Raw genomic sequence first — 18,273 nt, 5'->3', positions numbered from 1 at the left:
GCTGCAATGTACTCCAGACTTTGAAACCAGACTTTTATGTTAATCAAAAGCCTGGCTATGGGAGACTAGAAGCTTTTCTGTGTCTGTGATGATTCATGGCTGATTATGAATGTCTGTTGAGATCTAGCGTAGTGCGTAATTCACCTGTGCTCCCAGAGGTAAAAATGAAACTTGATGATCTCTGACGGTGTGTTTACATTTCTTGAAATTAATAATCCTCAATAAACATTGAGGATGCCACCGAACGCTCACCTTGTTTGTTCTCACTGAAGCATTTACACCGTCATCTTCATTTATCACTGAAAGCATGTTGGCATGTTGTCATATAACACACGATTCTCCTCCGGTGATAATGCATGACAACAATACTGTCAACTTTATCGGCTCTCCGGGAAGGAAAGAATATTCCAAACAATGATCCATATCAAATTGCGTCCTAATATAGTCATGACCTTGACTGAGACGAAGCCTGGGATAAGGGATATTTCTCCGGTAATTTAAATAAGGAAGGAACTGTGAAATGAGTGAAAGGATGAAGTCAAGTAATCTGATCAAATGTAATTTTTGCTATTGTGCATCAATCACAAATTTCTCAATATATTATATGAGATTTTTGCAAATAATGGCTGGAATACACTACAAGACATTTGAAATCGGAACAGATTTTTTTTATACTAGTCATCGCTTGCAGACTTTTTGAAAGTTTCAGATAGAAACACACTAACCGATCAAATCTGCAGACTGGCAGAGACTTTGTTCAACAAGTCAGGACTGAAAATCTGGGCAAAATCTGAGCAAAAGTCTTGTAATGTATTTTAGCCTTAACCAATTTTTTATGTAAGAGCTTAGTATAATTCCAATGTCAATGATCTGCGACTATGTAAAGTATTGAAAAAGTATTTTAAAATGCTTATATACAATATGTGCTTTGAGTCTAAATGTGTATGGGGTGACAATCGAAAATTGTTTTTCTAAATGTAATATTTACAGTATAGGTATGTGTTCAGGTAAATTATCATTTTTTTTCAGTCTGTGAACTACCACTAATACCTCTCCCAAATTTTAAATAAAATATTGTTTCTATTCGCATTTATGTGCAAAAAAATGTAATCAGGTAAAAAGAGACGCTCTGTATATTTCAGACCTCAGATACTGCAAAGAAAACAAGTTCATATTCACTTTTAAGCTGTTCAACAGTAATATTTGAACATGCATTTAGGCATATTTTTTATGTTATAACCAAAATTTTTATTACATTTTTCATGTGTCTTGTCATGCTGTCAGCCTGGACTGGAATTGCCCAAATACTGCAGATATGAAATGAACATTTTTAATGGTCTCTTAATTTTTTCCACGGCATTATTTGTTGCTTTATCTACGATTTTAATTCATTGCAATTCTCAATGATTTGCAAAACCCATAAAGCAAAAATAATAGAGAAACATTATCATAGACCTTCTATAATGCACCAATATTTCCTCTTCTTCCCCTCTAAGCATGAAAACAATGCTTGACTTTTGTCAGCTGAACAACAGACCAGATCGATCAATCATTTTCCCGGAAAATAATGTGAAGACTGAAAGGCCGAGATCAAACGTGGACGGACCCATATAAGTGTATCAGTCTCAGCAGCGTGCCTTGCACTTCCACACTCCGCAGGCGCCCTGATGGGGTCTTATCTCTCTCCCCCTGCCTGTGCTGATTACGGGCATGCCAGAGCTGTGTGTCCTGCTCTAATAGTGCTGCCCACTCACTCACAATTAGCTGTGATCATTACCTCCCCGCTCGAAGGAGATTAACTCAGCCCTCATTTGTTTAGGGTTTGCAAAGCTTCTCTCTCGCACAGAAGTGAGTCATAGCAGGAGAATGTTCTAAAGAGACGATGTTGCCATCTGTCGGAAGCACGTCGCAGCTCCTGGAGTAGTGCTGGAGGAAGAGGAAGATAAGAGGAAAGTGGAAGTGTAGGTATGAGTGATGGTATGATAATGAAAGAGGAAAAGATTTGTTAAATGTGGCATTGAGCGGTCGAATATTCTTAACTCTTATCTGTATATTTGAGAATTGTTAATGATCCGACTTTTTACACCAACAGGAGATAGCAACAAGTAACTGGTAGGAAAAACAAGAGCTGAAAGAGTACAATGATGTTAGCTATTATGTACAAAATGAACTTATAGTTTTGATTATTACATTGTTTTAGTCTTGATGCATGACCACATAACACATGAAATAAAAATTCTATGAAAACTAACGCATAAATTAGCATGACATAATAGGGAAGGAGTTTTTGCTTATGTGTTTGGTCATTCTACATCCAGGCAACCCCAAACCATATCCATTACCCTCAATGTTATAATGATATTCTTTCAGACGTTGATACCTGTTTTATCACACCTGTTTGCATGCGATGAGTGCCGCAGCAGACCTTGGAACACGGACACTTCTGGAATGCATAAATCATCCGCTTGACATTTGAATGCTTCTGAGCAAGGCATGTTAATGGAATAAGTTCAGAATACAAATGACTGCAATGAGCAAAATGGGCAGTGTTACCAATGGAAAGGCCCAAAAAAAGAACACAAATCTGACATTGCTATTAGAAATGCATACAATCTTGCACCACGGTGGAAATCTTCACTACGTGTTCCCTGTCACCTTATTTCTTGTAAGACATTTCTGTGCACCTCTGTACCTTCAAGCAAGCTGTCCATTTGTGGTATTATTATACAGAAGCTTGTGTCAGGTGCGAGTGGAGCTGTGGCCGGGTTTCTCCCTATATGCGAGTGGTTTACAGAGCCTCTGTGCTGTAAATAGCACATTCATTGCTATCTCACCTTCTCCTGCCAACCCTGTGCAGATACACCTTGACGTTCTGTGTGATTAGGAGCTCTAAAGGTGGACCAGCTAGACTTGACTGAGTTGTTTTTTTAGAAGCTTCATTTAGCCTTCCTGCACTTAAAGGGACAGTGCTTTTAAAAACAACAAGCCTGTCACAATTTACTCACCCTCAGATTCCAATCTATTAAAAAAATGTCTTTGAACAATTCACATGGTAGGAATTCATTCAAAATTTACATTACATTTTCCCATGAGATCAGGCTGGCGCAAAGGTGGAGTAAATTAAATGTAGTAAATTTCATCTAGTGTTGAGGTTGCGATTTTCAACCATGGTTCACTCCAACGCTCACCCCTCCCTTTCGAAACTCTACGGTGACAAGACCTTTTCAAGATTACAAGGCATTTGTTAGAAGGCTACTGTAGAAACATCATAAACATGGTAAATTCAATAGAAGGGAAACCCATGGTGTTTGTAGAAATGGCTTTCATGACATTACATTATGTAAGGTCTTCATACACCTCTGAACACATAGTTATGTATATTATATGTTCCTGTCAATAGATCCTCCAAAACTTTACACATTGGACCTTTAACACTTCGGCACCTATGTATGATCTATAAATGAATTATTCTTTATGAATTATGTTCTTTTTGATGAATCAAATGATCAGGTGATCAGTCTGAATGATTCATTCACAGATCACCTCAACTGACTTGGACACCTCAAAAGATGGGGTAACACAAGCAGTTTCTGCCAATCTCATATTAATCTTGAGTATCTGTACAGTAGTATTGCATACATCTTCTCTTTGAAGAGTATTAAGTTTGATAAAATTTATGAAAGAGAGATATAGCTGTACAATTATTTCTGGAATAAGATGAGCTCTTGGAGGCAGGCAGGGGGGGACGAAACTACAGCACGAGCACACAATACATCATTGGATTATCCCTTCGGGTTGTTTACATTAAACACGTACACACCGATTGCCAACAAAACACAGACATATGACTTAGTTTGACATACCACGTGCAGTTCATGTCTGCATCTTTCAGCACTGGGACTGCACCATCTATCAGTTTCAAACGATCTCGAAATCCAGCGTCATATCCACCGTTTATATAACATCCATCACTGAAATGCCGTGAACAAACAAACAGACCTCAACTTTTCTCACTATCACAAGAGTAAAGAGCTGCAGCTGTTGGCCCTACAGCGCAGCCAATCTTGATAAGCAGGTTTTCCTATTGCTCGTCGGATGGTGCAGGTAAACTATTTCTTTCGCCTTGCTGTGGGCTTGCCCAATGGAAGTAATAGGATCCCTGTTACGAAACAGGTATCCAGACTTATTAAAAACTTGAAAATTGCTTGAAATAGCATGTTACCCCATCTTTAATGATCCGGTTACAGCAGTCATTGTTACAAATTTTCAGATTTTTCTCACACTAGGCTATTCCCTGGCTTCAGAAGATTTGAAGTGTTATGCCACTTTATTATACTTAGAGGATTGTATGAAAAAAATGAACGATATAGTCAGAATTTCCCCTTTCACAGAATAACTAGAGTACATTACTAAAAAGGGCTGCACAATAAATTGTTATTTAACTGCAGACGATTCGGCAATCTATGGGGGTGTCCACGACTAAGAATTTACATAGTCGAATCAGAATTGTCACGTCTTGCCTACAGTCGACCGATGGTCGAATCAGACGTGTGCGACTGTGCGTGTATGTTTTCTGTGTGTGGGCGCCTGTATGGACGACGCCAGGAGGTTAAGAGAACAGTGAAACATTGATGCACCAAAAAACAATCAAACATTAATTTACAGAATTTGTTTAGATCAGAAAAAACCTTTATAATAGATAAAAGAAAAAAGGCAGAATAAAGTCACAACATTGGGGTTTCAGTACCCAACCCTAAAAATGACCCATTTCAATAGGGTGCATGCACGTCTGTTACGCGACTGCCCATATAACCAAAATGACATGATCCCCATTGCATAACACCTCTGCGAAGATTCTACTGTGTGATTGGTAGTCGAATCAGGCACCTCCGATCGAAGCATCGAATCGTCGAGGATTGGGGGTCACCCAGACCACAAACCCGGCTCTCGCGCAGAAACTCCAAGTAAGCGGTGCAGAAGAAGTACAAGGCCACACGTGGTTCCAGAAAATGCTAATGGGATCTTTCTATCACTGTTTTTCAAGCCTTCACAGTATTTTCATGATAATAAAGTATTTTCATAATGATGTTTGACGGGTGTTGCATTTTTCAAATGCACGTTATATGCGACCCAAACTCAGAGATTTCATATGGGGCAGCACTTCATATTAATCAGAGAGCCGTGCTACACAGAAAAGCTGCGCATAAACACATAATCATCTCTGTGATATCATAATCGCTCTTAACGGGGCTGGAATATTTAGCAAAAATCTTGCAGACATATTACTAAATGATGATGTTTTTTCTTAAGAAATTCCAACCTTCCCCTGGTAACCCAAATTTTGGAAAAGCATTCGTCTACTGGAATTCATTTTCTATATCTCTCCACTCTTAGATACCACTCACATTTCAGCTTGGACAGCTCGTCCAATCAGATCTCTTCCCCGCCATTTCATTGATCAGCTGACACTCAGACAAGGTTAAAGTGAATGAGTAGTACTAGTTTATATTAAATCAGATTCATGAAGTATATATCTGCGCTTAGAAAGCCGCTTGATCTTATTAAAGTAAAGCACATATTATTTAGTACTGGCAGACAATTGGACCTCAGCCTAAAAAGGCCGGCACAAACATCCAGTCCCTGTCCCAGTAAATTAGATTTATGATAAACAGCTCTTAAGCACTCAGATTCTTTATTGTTTTGCTGTAGAAAGTGCTTAAATGCAAGACAACACCTGAAATGCATTATTTATTTGATTTAATGTAGCGTTTGTCAGGAGGCTCTTAATATGCTTAACCATGCCCTTACAAATCACAGCCCTTCTAGTGGATAGTTTTCATTCGCCGCACTAACTGATTCAACGGAAATGATCACTATGGGTAAAATGCAAATGACTGATAAGCTCGATGTGTCGGGTTAGTTGCATTAACCTGTGAGGGATATATTATTACTTTCAGGTGTGTGTGGCAGGCGTAGGCTGTTGATGCTATCGTCTACGTGTAGGGATTAAACATCGAAAAGATCCTGGGTGATAAACACTGCTTTTCGCAGATGCTCTCTAATTGATTTTTCTCTTTCTTGCTTTTAAAAAAGATGGAGCATCAAAAGAGATCAATGTTTTCAAATTTATCAGTTTAAAAAATACATGTACAGCATGTAATTTACTGTGAAAAGACCACTTCAAAACAGTTCTAAATGTACTATTATAGACACGGGTTTAAGTAAAAATATGATTTTTGTATTCATCTGTAGATGTGGTTAATCTTTCAGGTTCTATAGAAATTCCTGCATCCCTCAACTAAGTTTGGATAAAACCGAACATACATACACCCGGAGCAGTGGGCAGCTATCACTGCAGCGCCCGGGGAGCAAGTAGGGGTAAAATGCCTTGCTCAAGGGCACCTCAATCGTTACCTGCCGGCCCCGAGTATCGAACTGGCAACCTTCTGGTCACGAGTCCGACTCTCTAACCATCAGGCCACGATTGTGTAATTCTCACATTTGCAATGCTTTGGTCATTGAATAAGAGTACTTTGTGTAGTTTAATATTATGTATTTGAATGACTTAAATAAGCCGTTTCATGTCCATCCTTAAATTACTTAAGTAATCAAGGTTGATATAGGATTTAGAAAGTAATTAGTAATAAAGTAACTAAATGCTTTTTGAAGAGAGTAATTTGTACAATAATCTAATAACACTATTGAATATGTAATTAGTAACTAGTAATTAATTACTTTTTCAGAGTAACTTATCCAACACTGGTGACAACATACTGTATCTCCAAAATTCCAAATGAATAATTGTTTTTGTCTGCCTGCATTAAAGAATCCAGATGCTTGGGAATCACTGTTGCTATGCTCCTAATACAATTCTGCGCACCTATCTGAATCCGAGAAAACCACAAAAAAATAGATACAAAAGAGCACTCTAGTCGCAACAGCAAATGTGGCCACCGCACCACATTTAAAGTGTTTCGACACCATTTTCCCTCTCAAAGTGTTGCTTTATTTGGAGTCATAATGCCCTGCCCTGAGGAACCTGATTGAATAAAAACTTGCAGTACAGACAGGGTGAGAGAGGGAAACGAAAGGGAGTAAAATTTCTCCTTTTTAAATGAATGCAGCATGCCACTTTTCCTCTCATCACTTATTCATTCAGAGCAAATGTTTCTCTCGGTTACCGTGCTGCGGTTTCCTGTATGCTCTGTTAGTATGACATGTCGAAGCAGTGCAGGTGCTTTAGATTTCCACAAAAACACTTGCTGCCCTGTCTCTCCCTGTACATACAACCAGGCATTTCACAGGGAAAAACACATGCTCTTTGGGATGAACAGGCCGAAACGGATGCGGATATGGTGGGTGGAACGCAGGTCTGCCAGGTTCCTTTAACAACAGAGTTGGATATTGGTGTTAGATTGCTGTCTATTGCTGCAATACAGTGCAATTGTTGTATCTCAAGTGTATGGTCTGATTAGTTGAATTAAGGTTTGAAGGTAATTAATTCTTAAAAACGCACGAGCCAATAATATTCCTGTCTAAAGAAATGGTTCTCTGAGGCAATGCAAGGTGTAAATTCAGTTGCTGAACACATCCTAAGAAAAAACAAATAAGAATAATCTAAATTAGTTAAATAAATTATATGGCCCAAATTTACCCAACTGTAACATTAATGTCCTTCGTCCACTAGCTGCCTATTTATGTTATAAACTACACATATATTTTTGTGTATATTTTTTCGAATATAACAGACGTTTTATACTTGTGCTACAACTGTGCTACAACAGTGCTACGTGCAAAAAAAGTTAACATACAGCCCTGTCAAATTTATTGACGACATGTCTCTTTAATTGTTTGAGAAAGATTGAGTAAGTGTTTAATGCAGGGGACAAGATAGCAGTCTAATTCATATGATACATTGCTCAAAACTTTTAACCACCTTCTCAAACTGAAGCATGTATTTTTATGTTTGTTGGCAGACACTGCTATTTGTCAAATGGTCATAATCTAAGTGCAAACAAAAATAATACCGCTGCCTTGGTAACACAAGAGACTGAGTGTAACGATTGGTAGAGTAAGGCTGAGAAGCTGATCCAAATGCAATATTTTAATGAAAACCAGAAGACAAAACAAACTCATGTAATCCACAGAATGAAGGAGGTACAAAACAGAGCATGAAACAAAGACCTAACCAAACAAAAGAAACCCTGGGGTTTAAAAACACTGGGATAACAAGCGGGCAAAAAGAAACACCTGACATTAATTATCACAAACTACAAACATGGCACATGTCCAAAATTTCAAGGGAACACAGACTAGGATCGTGACACTGAGCTATAACGCCTCTGCGTACATTAATAAGCCACGTTAGACAACCGTGCCAAATATTCCGAGCCGAGAACAGTTTGTAATCGTGCCGTGTCGAACCAGGCTCACGTGGAAACATAAATGTAACCGTTTCACACTGTGATTAGAACGGTTTGGAGCATTTGTGGGAAGCGCTCTTTGGCTCAAGAGTTAAAAGTTTGGTTTAATGATGAAAAACGTACCAACAAGCAGAATGTTTTCTCTCCATTTCAGATTTCTAACACACACTTACAGTGTTCAGCGTGTCTCACGGCTGTCCGACTAGAAATAAAAAACACTTCTTTCTGTATGTTTATCTGCCACGTTCGTGTTCATATGTAAATTGTGTGCACTTATTTCATCCATTTGATAGAGAGATAACCAAAACAGAGTCTGACCTGCAGACACGTTTAAGTAGGAAAGTTAAGTCGTCTTTTGAAGGGGTGCTACAACGATATGTCATTCATTCTGACTTCCATTACACTGTTAAACTTGCTGTCTTCTCATGCTTAACATGGTCAACTTGTCAAAAAACAAGTTTGGCGTATTACATACACAGTCAAAATAATACAGCCCTCGATACAAAAACCCTGTATATAGATCTGGAATCAATATTAAACTTGCTTTTTAAGAGAGAGCTGTAAATATGCATTGTTAGTATACGGGTGAATAGAGGAGAGAGAATTATGCTGAAACCTTTTGCCTCTATACACAGAGCTATCGGGCCTAGTACCCATGAAAAATCTGATCGGAGACAGATGCAAAAAGGTCAGGAAAGAAGTAAAATGAGGTGCCGTGACACTTCCTCGCTCATGCAGATCGTAATGACGCACATATTCCAGCTGTCAATCACACCTTGACGCAAAAGATAAGATTGAGAGCTATGATGCAAAAACAAGCTCGCTCAGATGGCTGAAATTTACCGGAGGTCAACGGAGAAGATCAACGCCAGAGCGCGTGCTTGTTAGCAGTAGGTTGTTAGTTCAAACAGACAACGATAGCTTTAGCAACAACAACAACAACAAAACAAGGAAACAAATAAGACAGATAAATACACTTAGTTCTGACAAACAGCTTTGTGTCTCTTTCGAAACCATCTCATCTACCGTGTCGTGACCAGGCTGCACTACAAAGACTTTTGGGCTTTAGCAAGTTTCAAACAGAAACGCGAGGTCTTTTATCATGATGAGTCTGTACAAAGACGACAATAAAACCGAGGAGCTTCAAAAGCACACATCACAGGGACAGACACAAGTCTCTTGTAGAACCTCACAGGGTGAAGTACAGACTCCTATGATGATGTTCAACAGATGAATGTCAATTACCATCCAACTACTCCTCACAGAGAGGATGCTGAGCTTGGGAACAGGCAGACACGGCCACTTAACAGATTGTTATCATAATGGCCAAACTAGCAACTGCTAGCAGCATCAAGGCCATTCAAACATTCCCCCTCGGAATGTCTGAACCAAGTGGATTTTCAATGAGTCTTCCAAAAAAATGAGATTATTGAAGGCAAAATGGTGTTTCTATGAAAATATAATCCTTGCAATTCTATCATTTAGGCGATTGATTTTTTTTTCTTAAAAATGTCGAAATGCTTTCCAAACAAACGAAAGTGAATTTTGATCACTGACTATCAAGCGTAGTTGCAAATGTGTGAACAGACAGCAGAAGTGGATGACACACAATGTCAAGTGGTGTAGTCTCTAATTTAAGTTAAGGTCAGGGATGCATTGGAAGCCAGTAAAGCAATGCAATAACAAAATAAAAACTGTATCTATTTCTGGTTACAGTCAGGGGCCGTGCATTCTGAACCAACTGGAAGCACTGCAGAGATGACAAGGAAACTCACACAGATTATATTAAAATCAGTAAAATCATCTACAACATCCTTCCAATGATAAAACACATTGTTTTCGTTCAGCAATTTAGAAAGTAATTTGTTGTAAGCCCTAAATTTACCACAGAGTTACAGTATTTACTCATTTTTAGGGAGAATCTGATATATATATATATATATATGGTAACAGATTCGGAACTAGAAAATAAACACTGCAATAAAACATGAAAATGTGAAAGGTCACACATGTAAGGAAAATAACACTAAAATACAATAACATAATAACTTAATGTCAACTTTTCCTCATATCTTATGATTTTACTAACTGACTCTAAACTCAAACCACACAACTCAACATCTAAATTATTTAACATGTAAACATTCATGAGAAGATGGACTCTTTTAAACGCTCGGTTTTACTGTCTTAAAATGCGTCAATTTTAACAAATCATTTATCGTTTGTGTCAGGAGTGGGCATGAACACATGCGAAATCAAAGTAAAAAAACATACCTTTATTTAGTGATGGGCGCTCTAAAAACAGGCTTCATGCGGGTTCGAACCCGATATCGATTCTTGATGAAGCGCGTATCAAACTGGCTAAGTCACGTGATTTTTAGCAAACGAGGCTTCGTTACGTCGTTACTGTTTCGAAACATTTCAAAACTCGACGACATTTCACATTTAATCAAATCACTATAGTAAATAATAACAAAAAATTATTTCTTTTTTGAAGAGATATGACGAGATCTTTCATGTACCACGATTAATACTTGTTTTATTGTTTTAAATAATTTTACTTTATTATTATTATAATTATTATTTTTTTCCTTCTTTATTTTTCTTCTTCATGTTCAGATGACTTTGCATGTATTTTTGGTATTTTTTATGTAGTGTATTCAAAGTTGTATTTCATTATTGTTATCTGTATAACAACATTTCGCCACTAGGAGGTGTTGATCTGAAAGTAAACTCATAAACCTGTATATAACTGATTCAACTGTAAATGAAGAAATAAAACAAAACGTGTTTGTAGTGATATATGTACGCTGATGATTTCGGGATAGCCAAATTTTACTAAACAAACAGAGCCATATGTTGTGTAATTGATATATATATATATATATATATATATATATATACATTTATATGTATATATATAATGTATGTCAAATGCAAAATTATCCAACGTATAAGATGAGTGCAGTAAAAAGTCAATGGTCAATTGTAGCCTATGGGGCCATTTTGAGAACAACCTTGTGTGGTGTGTGATGGCAGATCATAACACTTATCAATGTTGAAACACATGGACTCCTATCACCTTCATTTATTGGATGGGCATAGGTGTAGCAAAAAGATCTACTGTCCTTAGGATACTAAAACTCGAAATAAAAAACATAATAAAGAAACACCATTTTTAATGATTCCTAGAATGATGAGAAGAAGATTCATCCAAGATTCGAACTCTCGACGACACTATGCTAGTCAAGAACATTAACCACTCCCCCACACACTCAAACAAGCTAACTCAAGAACATAAAGATTGTAATGAGCGATTGTCTAAATCTTTGTTATATAAGTGACTTAGAGCAACACATCACATGACCACTAGGTGTCACCATAGAGACCGGTGTCGGAATGTTTCGAAGCCTCGCCGTGATACGGCACATTTCATTCAACCTCTGGTTCTGAATGCAGCAGCACGCCTCGTCTTCTAACAGCCCAAGAGGGCTCATGTAACACCCCTTTTCATCTCTCTCCACTGGCTACCAGTTGAAGCCCTTATCAAATTCAATGCTTGCATAGGATTATCACTGGATCTCCACCGGCATACTTCCACACACTCCTACACCCCATCAAGAACCCTGCGTCCAGCAAACGAGCGGCATCTTGTACTGCCTTCTTATAAGGGCAGTAAATCGCTTTCCCGCTCATTCTCCTTCACAACTACTTCCGGGTGGAACACTCTTCCTAACTCAGTCTGGTCAACCACATATCTCACAACATTCAAAAAACTACTTAAAACCCAACTCTTCTGTGAATACTTGACAGGCAAATGAAAAGAAAAAAACTAACCCTCTCTCTTTCTCTCAACAGTTATTGTTCTGGCTTTTGTTGAAACTAGTAATTTGGTATTAGTACCTATTGTATAATTGCTCCTGTATGACATATCCCTTCATTGCTCCTTGAACTCTAAAAAACTCTAACGTATTAAAATAACTCTAAAATACTTGTTGTTTAGACAAGGGTGCTGAGGGCCAGCAGGCTAAAATTTCAGTTGAAGGTTACAATGTTAGCATGTTTATTGCTAAATGTTACATCGTGTCACCTTGAGGGAACATTTTACATATCTTTAGTCTTTGTAAAAGACTTTCAGAAAGATTTGAGGTTTGGTGTACCACAAACTGTTCCCTAATAAAATAATTACTTAACCATGGCAGCAAATTACAGACTTTTCACAGCAAACTTTAACGTTAGCCTTATTTCTTCACAGCACTGGCTCTTTGCTTGTTAAATGAGAGCATTGATTTTATGGTCATCTGCAAGAGAAATATAGAATAGAAACAGTTGAATTAATTGCTCATTATTTAGTGCTTTCCGCCAAAGTCTCAAGGCACAACTCTGAATGCAACGCAGATGAGAAAGAAAATGCTAATGTCTAGGTCTGGTACCATCACCTTATAAATATTCCCTAAATAAACCATCTCAGCAAACAAGGTTTCTGTTTCTTTTGCTGTAGCACTGCTGTGTGGTTTTCGTTGACATACAGCAAACATCAGAGAAGCTTCAACTATCAGCACTGTGCTGCCAGATTTTGAGGAGCAGGAGCCGGGGGTGTTCTTGAAGAACGTATCCCTGGAACTCTGCCTGAGCCGAAGACACCAGGATAGTCAGTGTGTGACTGTACTGCAGTCCAACTGCTCTGGGACTGCCAAAGATCTGATAACTATGAAGAAACATGGCGCTGGAGTTCTCCTCATTTTTATGCAAAGCCAAACTCTGGACTGAGGATTATTACTGCACTAAGTTTGCAGTGCTTGGCAAGTCATTCAATTCCAGGCAGTGTTTGTGTGTGTTTGTGATCCAAGAGTAGAGCTGTGGTCAGAGGATGAGTCCAACCCACTGACTTGATGTCCCTCTAGACGGCAACCTCCCTGATTCAGATTGATTTGAGTTTGAGATTCATGTCTGGCTTGTAAACAGATTCATCATAAGAGATCTCGCTTATGCATTTTTGTATTGATTAAAATTGCTCTCTAAAACTCAACTGCCAGCTAGTAGTGAACTTAATACAGAGATAAGGTCGGAGAAGCCTGTACAGTGTGAAACTGTTTAAAATCACAATAAGGATACTCCAATTAGCAGCAATTATTTAAAGTTGGCCCAGTAAGGTGTAATACTGCAAATACAGCCTTTGACACACATCATCTTCATGGTAATCTTCATACTTAATCATAGTATTATTTTTATTCACAATCACAAGCCACAAGTCATGCAGAAAGCTTAGCTGTGAATCGTGATAATACACAACCTCAAGGGTTTTACTGCTTTCAAGCAAGTGATGCAACTGTTTCAGAAGTAAACATAGCATGTAAATCAAAGCAACCTCCAACCATCACATCAAATATAAGTTGTAGTTTTGCAGGAATGTTTCATATAAGCTAGTGTTGTAAAACTGGGGGTGGACCTAAATATAGAGAGTTTGGTTCCAAAACGCGACAACTCCGTTTTTAAAACTTTCAAAAAATATGTTTTTTATTATGTTATCTTGTTTTTATTGTGTTAGTTAGCTTGTTTTTTAGCTGTTATGGCTTACATCGATGCAAATGTAGTTTGATTGAAATTAAATGGGTAGCACTTCAGTATAGGGGACCATTCTCACTATATCTAGTTGTTATCAGCATACCAGCTATTGGCATATCGGCTGTTTATTAGAACTTATAAAGCACATACTCTGCATGACCAGACTCTACATCTCTAATCCTACCCAAAACCTAAACCTAACCACTACCTTACTAACTATAAATGGCAAAAAATTAAGGATTTATTGAAGAAATAATTGTAGTTGATGGTTTGTTAAATACGAGAATTGCCGCTATACTGAAGTATGATCGAAACATGTCTGTTATCCTTATTGTCATCACAATAACTGATTTATATTTTGTTATTATTCCTGTCTGTTTAATACATTTTATTTAGTGTGAACTATAAAACATTTTTTCTTGTAAATTGTTACCGAACTCAAGTGTGCATTTCCTAAACGCAAACCAAATATCAGTTAATTTGTGACTAAACAACATTAATATTTGAATCACAGAGAGGATCTCATTAGCCAGCATGCTCTGGGCTTCTGGAAGTACATTGAAAAATCTGTGAATATTTCAGCAGAGGTCACAGATACTCCTGAGACCGACTCTGGCAGAAGGAATAAGGGAACTTTGTCAAATCTTCCCCTGTATTATTGATGAGAATGATATTGCATCTCTTTAATGGAGTGGGGATGGCGTGATTAAGAGCCTGAAGCAATCTCTGTGGGTCCATTAGGGTTGTGCTACAGATGGACTTTACCAGACGACCAGGGATATCGATAAGGAAAAGTGATTATGGCGCAAGATACTTTCAGAATATTCTGTATATAATCAAAGTTAAGGTGAGCATAATGGCCCAATGCCATGTTTCCCATTGCCTTTCAAATGCGAAGCGAGGTCGCCAAGAATAATCCTTCAAAATTGTTGCATTCAGCCTTGATAATCTCCTCTCGCTCTAATGGATCACAGGTATGTTTACCAAGTGGGTACATTTTGCAATCTTTTTCTTCTCTGGCACAATAATAGAACCTCAATTGGCTTTTTGATGAATGACATCGGTGGTTAACTTGATATGTTGATAAGCACAGCCACCTTGAGACTTGATTGCATATGTATTGTTGTCTGAGGTGCATGCGAGAGTGTGTGAGTGTCTTTGTACGCTAGATAATAAGATTTCCTTTGTTTGTTTCTCATGGGCATGCTTTTCTATTTTACACACAGTTAGCCTAATGATACTTGAAGGAAATCTGCTGTTAAACAGCTAATATTAGAGTGTAATGTCTTGGTAAAGCAAACATACCCTAAGAGCGGAACCAAAGGTACAGGTAGTCCCAAAAGCCTACCTGTCAAGAATACATTGGTTAAATAGAGGAAGATAAGCTAATGGAGGGTCTGCTTGCAGGACAGTTAAAGGAGCCTGAGTTTGCACAAATGTGGCAGATCAGAGGCACAAGGAGCTCCGGTACAGTGACGTAGCGATGACTTGGTGTTTATTTCATTTCCCTGTGGTCTCTTCTGTGGCATTAATGGTTAAATAAATAGGAATGGACAAGGCTGAGGTCTAAACCAGAATGCAGCTCTACACAAATAACGGTGGGCTGCTTTACTGATGTTTGGCAGATAAAAAGCTTAATTATGCTGTAGGAGACCCTCTTACATCAACCACAAACTCAGCAAATGAGTCGGCCGCCTGCTAAGAGGGAAAGTATGTTTTTAAACAGGCACACATTAAACCACAGATGCCCGTAAAAGCGACGATGTGCCATTCCACATACGCAGTACTGTGAATATACATCAGTGGAGGATATTGTATTGAAATCAATTTAATGAATTTTGATTTTATTATGTATGTCAAATGTATGTTATGTTTAAATTCACTTCTGGGCTAGAATTGGTTTTATTTTAGCTTTAATAAAAAAAATGAAATAAACAGGTTTTGAATTACACATTTAAAGGTCTAGTGTATAAAATTAAGCGGCATCTAGCGGTGAGGTCAAAGATGTCATCACGTTTTCACTTCTTTGCCAAATGAAATAACGTATTTACATAGCGCGCTCTGAGCTGTTAATGCACTCTATCTGCACTCTATGTGCATTCTTAAAGAATCAAACATGTCCTTGCCATTACAAGTGATACGCTTTGCCATTTGAGCACCCAGAGAGCCTAAGGCATGCTGCGATAACATGCATCATCAGTCCATGCCAGCTCAAGTACATAACACAAATGTATTTAATACATTTTACGTTACATTACAATTGTATTATATACCTAATTTTTTACTTAAATTATTCAACTTATAATATAATTTGAAATATTTTTTGAGACACCCCTGTTGAAAAAACAGGTAGGTTTTGAAGCATGGTAGCTGTTTTTTGCGGGTTTAAACTGGTCATTTGGTGGTCATGTGATGGTTTTAGCTTGTCATGAGCTGGTTTAGGACCTGCTTAAACCAGCACAAACCAGCTACCATGCTTCAAAACCTACCTAAATGGCATATGCTGTTTTTTCAACAGGGACATATGTAAAATACACAAAAAACAATTCACTAGTGGTTTTAAATTTTGGTCTCCACAATGTGACCACATACACACATGTGATCACGCGCAAAAAAAACCACTAGAAGTCAGGCTCCCCGTAGAGAAAAACACACATCATTTCTCATTTTGTGAACACTGGATCAGTGTCAACGTGATGTGCCTGAAGGTGCTAGCCGCTGGAAGATCTCCCCTTGAGACCTTTAACGTTCTGTGATTCCTCCTCTAAATCCCACCCCTTCAAGCTCTTTTTTGTGAATCTGATCACATTAAGCGGCTCTAAGTCCACTGCTTTAGCAAAGGAGCTTTGAAAATAGCTGTCGTCTTCAAGATTACCAAGTGAAGAATACCAGGCTCATGGTCACAGAGAGTAAAAGGCATGATGGCCTCACAAAGGAGCTTAGAACAAGGTGAGAATAACACCTCTAATAAGAAAGGCAAGTGTAGGGAGGTATTGTTCTGATGCATGTTTCATGACTTGATGTTGAACATTAGACCTTGTCTAAGTGCTTCCTTATCCCTTCGGAGCACTTAAAATAGGCTTTTTAGCCTTTAATTTTATAGGAAGATATAGAGCTGACACTAAAGAGAAAGTGGGGCTCAAACCCAGGTCTCTGTGGAGCAACATCTTCTCATTTATGTCAAGCATGCATGCTACCCACTATGCCTCATTGCTGACTACTAAGCAGTATTTTTAGCACTATTTCTTCATTGTTTTACACAATATTTAAAATTCACAACTTTCTAAGGCTGGACTGTGTTTCTCATGTGAAAAGTCTTGCATCAGGATTTTCTAAATTCCTACTAGAAGAGGTTACAATGGGAAGAGTATTACAATGCCTGGCACACCAGATCCTCAAAGGCCCAGACACAAAAGAGGGAACAAACCTAAGAAGATAGAAACGCAAACTCATTAGCTTAGCGGCCCCTAGTCGCAGAACATATTATGGTGAGCAATTCTCTGCTCGCCGGTTGCCTGATAGTACTTATTTGTCGTACTTCAAAGCCACAGCTGTCTCCAGAAGTCATTCAAAATTTTCTGTCCCGCTGGCTGTGTGGGGAATGAGCTGAGAAATCGCTTGTTTAACATACACCTTCTACTTGTAACTCGGGAATTGTGACCCAACTGGCTAAACAAAACGCAAGTGGAAGTGCTTCATTTCAAAGCGAAGCCAGAATGAAAGATTATTATGCATGGAGAGATCTGCTGTTTGTAGGTTTTTCTTGGGACGCGCATGAATACTGAGTGGAATCTGAAACACACATGGAGGTCTTGAATCCTAGAATTCAAAGAAGGTGAGACAGATATAGAGTTATTCTACATTTCAGAACACGAGGGCGGGATGCCTTCTCATTTGGTTTTAAATGGGGTTTGATAGAGTCACTAAAATAAGCCCAATGCTTTTGATCACTTAACTAAAAAAACCTGAATGACAAATTTGAAGACCGTGAAACGTGACTTTCTGGGAGGGAAAATCCTTGTAGTGCAAATGATGCCCTGTTCACAAGTTCCCTTAACTTATCACTGTGAAACATATCTCCCCTCCTTCAACCCAATACGCTTTTGCAAGTTCACAGCTCAGCTGTGACCACACATGATGTTAAATATAATGTAAAAATGACTTTAAGGTCAATATTTGTTTCTTATTACTCGACTAACCACATCTGCATGTGTCCATTAATACTTCTTTTAATTCAAGTTTATTTAAATAGCACTTCTTACAGTGTTGCATTGTCTCAAAGCAG

General features: G+C 38.2%; 1 long non-coding RNA gene across 1 annotated transcript in view; it reads right to left on the bottom strand.

The window, feature by feature from the left end:
* Positions 1–10,774, bottom strand: part of LOC130438346 (uncharacterized) — a 44,380-nt gene extending 33,606 nt beyond the window's left edge. Inside the window, exon 1 of the long non-coding RNA XR_008909313.1 lies at positions 10,698–10,774. This is a non-coding gene — a long non-coding RNA (uncharacterized LOC130438346). The remainder of the gene's footprint in view (positions 1–10,697) is intronic.
* Between the last annotated feature and the right edge of the window lie 7,499 nt (positions 10,775–18,273).

The sequence above is a fragment of the Triplophysa dalaica genome, chromosome 16 (assembly GCF_015846415.1).
Source record: "Triplophysa dalaica isolate WHDGS20190420 chromosome 16, ASM1584641v1, whole genome shotgun sequence".
Lineage (NCBI taxonomy): Eukaryota > Metazoa > Chordata > Actinopteri > Cypriniformes > Nemacheilidae > Triplophysa > Triplophysa dalaica.
This window is presented reverse-complemented; position numbering and strand designations above follow the sequence as displayed.